This window comes from Hydra vulgaris, chromosome 02 (assembly GCF_038396675.1).
Source record: "Hydra vulgaris chromosome 02, alternate assembly HydraT2T_AEP".
NCBI lineage: Eukaryota > Metazoa > Cnidaria > Hydrozoa > Anthoathecata > Hydridae > Hydra > Hydra vulgaris.
The window spans coordinates 24596347-24605197 of NC_088921.1; positions in this window are offsets into that span (position 1 = coordinate 24596347).

Consider the following 8851-nt stretch of genomic DNA (forward strand, 5'->3'; position numbering starts at 1 on the left):
ATAATTAATAAAATACTAACTATAATAAAATAATAGGTAACAGAGCCGACGACACAGGTTTCGAAGTGGAGAAATAATCATCAATTTTTTAAAAAAGCCCTCTATATCTAAAAAGTTTAAAAAAAAAAAAAAAGTTCTTAAGAAAAAAAGTGTGTCGGGAGGGGGAACACGTGCTCCCCTGGTGACGTCAGCTCTGGATGAATAATTTAAATAAATACATGCCTAATTCTAACAATAACATTATATACATATTATAAGTAATAAGTATACTTTATAATATAACATGGCATAATGAGTACAGAACCTGGGAATCAGAAGCTGTCTTTGGTCATGAGCAGACAAGGACCACCAAAATAAAGCCAATTAGTTTTTGTATCAGAAATAGGTATTAATATGGAACAGGGAGGTCATTAAAATTATTTCAGAAACAGGTGAGCTCATGCTAAAAAAACATAAATCAGTATGATTCAGGGGCAGACTAGACACATTCATTTATAGTGACAGGCGGTGAATATTTTTAATTTGTATGAAAAATAAAAATAAAATAAAAACAAAGATTTAATAAAAGGTTCCGCCTTTCTAAAAATTAAAAAAAAAAAAAAAAATCTTTCTAAAAAGAATTTATACAAGTATATATATATATATATATATATATATATATATATATATATATATATATATATATATATATATATATATATATATATATATATATATATATATATATATATATATATATATATATATATATTTATATATGTATATATTTCAAAACTTTTACTTAATTTAAATCTTTTGTTGCAATTTCGTAAACAATGTGAGAACTGCAACGACTTTTTCCTACTTGTGGGGCATTTCATGTCAAGTGGAACCACCCATCCGACATCACCGACTCGGATTTTGATGAAAGTTGGCTCACATGTTGGGCATATGGACAGAAGAAAAATATGCAAATTTTTTTGACTTAGGTCAATTATTTCCTGAGATATGACCTTTAAAAGTTATGACTTTTTCACTTGACCTTGGTTATTTAAAATTTCATAAATTTTTTGCTATTATACTTAGGAAGTTGATTTTGGTGGCAAACAGAAGCTCTTGCACAGACAGAAAAAAAGTTATTGGTAATTTGATCATTTGACCTTTGTCCCTGGTCGATGGCAAAGGTCAAAGGTCATAATTTTTTTTTACACATTGCGTTTTCTGTTGTGGATGTACCATGAAAAAATCTTTTTGGGATTCCCATAAACAGCTTTTGGATTTATATTAAAGTGTCAGTAGATTCTAAAAATTTAATATTTATCTTCCTCAAAAATGTGGTATTTTGAAGTCATTTTCTGTAAATAGCCTATTGTAGATATATATTATTAATTATTCACTATTTTCCTTTTATTTTCTACGTTGTAATTTAATTACTAGTACTGTATATACATACTAAGTCAGTAATAAATTATATGAGGCTTAAAGCTATATATATTTATATTAAAATAATCAATTCATTTCCATTGAATTAGTTGTCAAAAGATAACTTAGGAAGAAGTTTTTACCAACTTTCAAATCAAATTTACTTTAAAAATGGCATTTCAAGCGCAAGAAAAAGAGTTAAAGAGACAACACTATTGTTATGATCCTTTCCAACACCATGAGAAAAAATAATATAAAACCTTATGGGTAGTACTTAGTCTGCAAGTAGCTATGTATCCCTCAAAACTTACGGCTAGAGCAAAATTATGTGATACTTGCTGAAAGAGGATCACTGGCTTACCATCTGAAATAAGATTATTTGATGATGAAAATTCAAGATATTTGTAGTGACAAGGGAGATGAAAATTATCAGTGGCAAGAAGAAGAAATTCATTTTTTAATAAATCTTTATAGTTATTGGGTGTGTCACCCTTGGATAAAGGCAAGTTACAAACTCTTAAATGTTATATTCCGGAGAAAAAGAAAAAGCTTAAAAAACTTGTAAAAAGGAAGTTAGACCTTTATCACCTAATTCAGATGCTATTGCCATTGATATTTCAGAGGATGATGAATACGAAGCAACTAAAAAAAACGTTTCCAACGCATGTGCTGATGACATTGTTAAAGTGCTCCAGGATAAGTATAAATCAAAACAAAGTAAACAAAGTGAAAAGATCATGATTTTGACAATATTTGTTGCTCAATGGAGTAGTCGAAAAGTGATGAGAGAATTCAATTGTTCGCATCGATTTGTATCTCAAGCAAAAGAAGTTTTAATAACCAAAGGTGTTTTATCAACCCCTAACCCAAAAAAAGGGAAATCACTACCTTTACATGTAAAAGATATGGTAAAAGAGTTTTATTACTATGACACTGTTAGCCGTGTAATGCCTAAAAAAAAGGTTTTCTATGTGTTATGGAAAATGGGGAAAGAAAACATATCCAGAAAAGATTAGTTTTAAGTAATTTGAAGAAAGTTTATCAATTATTTTGAGAAAAGTATCCAAATATCAGAATCGGGTTTTCGAAGTTTGCAGAGCTACGTCCAAAAGAATGTGTCTTTGCAGGAGTAAGTGGTACTCACTGTGTGTGTGTGTGTATGTGCCATTCATCAAAATGTTAAGATAGTCATAATCACATATGGATGATTAACAACTAGAAGATGAACTAGAAACCCCTATTAAGAACTACAAACATGCTTTGGCTAAAATCCAATGCAATCTTTTCTTGCCAGCAACTCCTTTAATTTCAAACAAATAGGCCCCAGCTTTAAACCTTTATACAGTCCAATGATAAATTTATTGAAACATTTTTAGGGAGGTTAAAAACACTTACTAGACATGATTTTTTTGCTCAAGAGCAGGCAAAATATTTAGACTAGAAGAAAAATAAATTGTCCGATGAAGAATTTCTGGTTATTGGTGATTTTTCAGAAAATTATGCATTTATCATACAAGAGGCAGCACAGGGATATCACTGGACAAAGAGTCAAGCAACTTTAAATCTTTGTTTTTTATTATAAATATGAAGGAAATTTATATCATGGAAGTCATGTGCTGCTTTTGGAATGTAATACTTATGACACAATTGCAGTTCATCTTTTTCAGTGTAAACTAATTATTTTTTTAAAAGTGAATTTTGAAGTCTTAAAAACAACATATTTTAGTGATGGCTGTGCAGCACAATACAAAAACTGCAAGAATTTAATAAATCTGTTCTAACACAATGAGGACTTTGGTATTCGAATGAAATTTCTTTGCCACAAGTCATGGTAAGGGCCCTTGTGATGGTGTTTGAGGAACTGGTAAACGTGAAGTGGCAAAAGCAAGCTTACAACGTCCATACCATGACCAAATAACGACTACTTATCAATTATATACGTTTGCTAAAGAAAATATCCATGGAATTTCCTTTGAATACCTCACTGCAAATGATTTGCAAATCGAATCCACAATATTGAAGGAAAGATTTTCGAACGCTAAAACAATTCCTGGTACTCAAAAACTTCATTGCTTTAAACCATTATCCACGAATGAACTTCAAGTACAAGATTATAGTTCCAGTTCTGTCAAGAATTGAAAAAATTACGTCACAGAATGTTAGCCAGCTGAACTTCAGTTCAAATACTGGTTACATGGTTGTAGAGTATGATGAACATTGGTGGGTAGGTTGTGTGTTGGAGAGCAATCCAGAAAAAAGAGAAGTAACCATGAACTTCCTTCATCCTCATGATCCAGGTCAATTTTTCTCCTTCAGATACTTTTACCATTGATTTGAAAGATCTTTTGCTAGCAGTCAAACCCAAAACTACTACAGGTTGGTCATACTTCATTACTTCTAAGGAGCCTGAAGGAGCAACCAAAGCTCTTAACTTGCATCATTGTTAACTATTATAGCTTTTTTAACTTGTTATTAGCAAATATGTATTGCAATGGTATTGGCGTAAATTTTATACTGCATTCAGCACTGTACTGCCATGTGGTTAAAACTGCTAAATGAGGCATTACTGTTACTTTTCAACAATATATATATATATATATATATATATATATATATATATATATATATACATATATATGTATATATATAAATATATATATATATATATATATATATATACATATATATGTATATATATATTTATATATATATATATATATATATATATATATATATATATATATATATATATATATATATATATATATATATATATATATATATATATATATATATATATATATATATATATATATATATAGGCCAAGTATCACCAAATTATAGTATATTTGGTATACGGTAGCTATTATATAACCTAGGGCTTATGTACAATAAATTACCTTAAATTACTGTATAATTATAAAGTATTTAAATATTATATTTTTAGAACCTACTTATACTTTAATATTAATCCCAAAGCTGTTTATGAGAATCCCAAAAAGACTCGTTCATGGTACATCCACAACAGAAAAAGCAATGTGTAAAAAAAAAATTATGACCTTTGACCCTTGCCATCGACCAGGGTCAAAGGTCAAATGACCAATAATTTTTTTCTATTGAACTTATCACTTATCAACTATGTTTAGACACACATAGTTGTTACGTCTGTGCAAGAGCTTCTGTTTGCCACCAAAATCAACTTCCTAAGTATATAAGCAAAAAGTTATGACATTTTAAATAATCAAGGTCAAGTGAAAAGTTGATAACTTATAAAGGTCATATCTCAGGAAATAGTCGAAAAAATTAACATGTTTTTCTTCTGTCTATATGCCTAACATGTGAGCCAATTTTCATCAAAATCCGAGTCGGTCATGTCAGATTTGACCAAAAAGTGGTTCCACTTGATGTGGAACATCTCTTGTATTTAAACTTCAAAGTTCATAAATTACACAAGGGATAATAATTAGATTAGAAATAAAGATTAGACAAAAAATCCTCTTATTACATACAATACTTTTTATATTTATTTAATATATACAATACGTATTATATGTAAAAATAGACTTCTTAGAAACTTATTTTTGCAAAAAGTGATACTTTGGAAAATTGATATAAAACCCATATCTTAATGTGAGTAAGGGAAGAAAGAGTTTGTAAAGTTTTAATTTTTGCGTAGATAAATATGGCTTTTGTAGATAAATAATGGCTTTAATAAAGCGAATAAATACATATGCAAAAACTACTTGTGTGTTTTTTGTGTATACTTATTATTTTTAATGTTTTAAATTAACGGAGCAAATAAATAAAGTTTTATAAAATCTCTACAAAGTAAAGATCTCTACAGAGATTACATACTCTGTACTGTACAGAGATACTATGAAATCTCTAGAGGGTATGTGATGAAGTGATGCACAATCCAATTTAAAATCTGTTATATAAAATTTAAAATCTGTTCTATAAACCTCTAACAAAATATTCCTCTGATTTCTTTTGATTCAATGAAAACTCCTATATCAAAGTAAAAATCAAAGCAAATCATTGTCCCGGAAAAAAAATTTAGATTAATCAATCAATCTGTGAAATCAATCTAAGAAAATATCAATATTATTCATTTTTTGTAATTACCATTGATTTCTTTCTGATTAATTTTACACGAACTCCTAATAACACTTAACAAATAAATACTCTATTAACATAAAATAAATTGTGAAATTTAAGGATGATTTTTTATTTTACATTAGTATGTAAAAATATATGCCCTTTTTTCAAGCACTGACTGAATTGAAAGCAATGTTTATTGTTGTTTTTGACTAATTGATACTGCTTGCAATGTAAAACAATATTTACTTATCAAGTAGGTATGTTACATGAAATTTTTAAATTCATCAATTTCTAGGTTGTTATATATCATTTAAAAGAGCTTTATTTCATTATTCCAAAAGTAGAAAAATTTTCAAAATCGAACCACCCTACAAAAAGTTATGACGTTTTAAGTACCGATTTTTTGATACTAGGATTAGTTGAAGAAACTGTGGTCAAAATAAAGTTTTTATTAACTAAAACTATTATAACTTGATCAATTCTTATCTAAAAGTTTACATCTTGGTATCAAAAGATAGATACAAGAGTTATCTACAAATTTATAAAGGTTTCTAGATTACGGGCTCATCCGGGGGCAAGAGGAGGCACAAAACCACCATCATTACCGGCAATAAAGACTAACAATATTTGTAAAAAAGTTTTTTTTTAATGAAAATATAAATTTTTAAATACAAGATGTTTTGTAATTAGCTATCCGACCACAGTCAAATATAGAAGTTTTATTATTGTCTTTGGGTGGATGTAAGGGTGATGGTTTCAAACACCCTATTGTCAAAAATTACTCTTTTTTTAAATAAATATTTATCTTTATAATTAAAAAGAAATCTAGTATCAAATCAAAAATTATATTTTACCACTTCACAACATCACTAGCAGCGCATCCTTCATTTCAATGGGTGTAGATGGGGAAGGGGCGTATCATCGCCCCCCCCCTCTTTTACAACCTAAAAAAAATTTATATTTTTAATGAGATTCGAAAAAATATTTAAATGTAATTAAAATAATAAACATTAATATAAAAACATCTTTTACCAAAATTTAAAATACATCACATAATGCTTAGTGATAGTTATAGATGGTTCCCCCTCTGACCTGAAACAATTTTTAAAAGCAAAAAATGTTTTATAATATTATTTTAACTAGTTTACATCTTGGCTTTTAGTTAATGATTAAGATATTAAATTCCATTAATGAAACTATATAATAATCATTGTTAACAATAGACGCGACGTGAATGTAAGCTAGACCCATCTATCAAAAAAAAGTTCCACTACTCACTTTATATTTTTACAAATTCCACAACTCGCAGTAATTTTTTTTGTGCTAGTTCCACGAGTCGCTGTATATTTATACATATATATACATATATATAGTCGAAAAATATATATTTATACATATATATATATATATATATATATATATATATATATATATATATATATATATATATATATATATATATATATATATATATATATTTATATATAGTCGAATAATAGTAAAATCATGTCGTAAGATAATAAAATGCATGTCCAATTATCAAAAAATAATGGCAACATATTCACATTAGGAAAACATCAACTCAATGACAACATCAACTACAATGTCGGCAACCAGCTGGATCTTTTTCATATAATAATCAACAGTTTCAGAATCATTATCTTTTCTAGTCCAGTAAGAAATAGTAATAGCCTTTCTATGTTTTTTTTAAGTTTTAGTATTCTGCTATTGTGCAAGACTGTCATTGCTTTATCGGAATCATATCATTCATAATTATTATTGATATAGAATGTATTAAATATATATATTATATTATAGTATATATTTAATATATGCTATAATATAGTATATATTAAGTATAGAATATAGTATATATATAATATACTATAAATAGTATATTAAATTTAATATACTATAAATATATTATTTATGTCTATGTATTTTTAGACAAATATTAGTATATTACTAATATATGATATATTCTAAATACGTAAAAAAGCAATATATTATATTATTATATGATATAAAGCTTTTTAAAAATGTAATAGTATGATTGGACTGAGCAAAAAACATGTATTATTGATTTTATATATAATAAATGTTATATTTTTACATTGATACTTTATAAATGTAATATTAGTACTTATATCACAAAATCATTTTATAGAAAAATCACATAAATTTTTTAATAATTATTATTATTGGCTTATAAAAACGAATATTTAATATCCTTCAGTACCCCCCCCCCCATCGCCCCCAAACAGAAGTCGGAAAAACAAAATTTAGGTACCAAAAGTGAGGGTAAAAATAGGGTATCTGTTAATTAAAATAAATTCTTGAAATTTGGCATCTGCATAGAAAACGTATAAACTTTAAAAAAAGAATAGGATAGAAAAAAAAAAGATAATATCTTCAACATTTACTAAGCACAAGAAGTACAACACACTTTTTGATATCAATAAATAACACTTTAACTTTCGTCAATATAATAAAGAAATACTCTTTAAAAAAGTTCAACTATTCTACTTTTAAAAAAACTTCTAAGTTAATATAAAATTCTAAAAAAATATGGTATAAAACATCATCCTACCATACTGCCTAAACGCCAAGTTCTAAAAACGTGGAACAGTTTTTTAGCACAAAAATCGGTTTCGTAAAACGCGGGATTTAACATACCTATATCAAGTAATGAGTAAATTTTCATAGTATTTATAATTAAAATCACTTAACATAGATAATACTTAATTATGTCATGTTTAATTGGCATGTATGAAGTTTTTTTATTACTACTTAAAAATAAATTTATGACTTTCAAATTATTTTTTTACTATGTACTCGTTATAGTTTCATTATCTCCACAAAGTGTACTCGCAATCAAATCAAATGTTTAAAAATAATATTAAAAAGCAGACAACTTTCAGATTTTCGGCTTCTAAATATTTCTATTTAGTCAAGATTAACCGAAGGCAGCAGATTTGCAAGAATTTCTTGTATTTCTGTTGAGTTAGAGACTTTCACTATTTTTTAATGTAAAATACTCTAGATTTCTTCTTGTAGAAAATTGTTAATTTTGCCTTTTTATTCATGCCATTTTTTTCAAAAAATGATGATTTATATTATCAATTACTGTATTATTTTTTTCATGGCTTGTACTTTCTTTTGGTAATTGTACTTCTACTGTTGTCCCATTATTAAGGGCTAATAAATAAGTATTACCTTGAACGTACTGATTATCGCATATACAAGTTTCGTTTTTCGAAAACAGATGAATACTTCCCATACCTTTGCTGATTTGAAGTTAGCAGTTGTTAAACTGTATCTGGACTTAATCCCAAGAAATAATTATTTA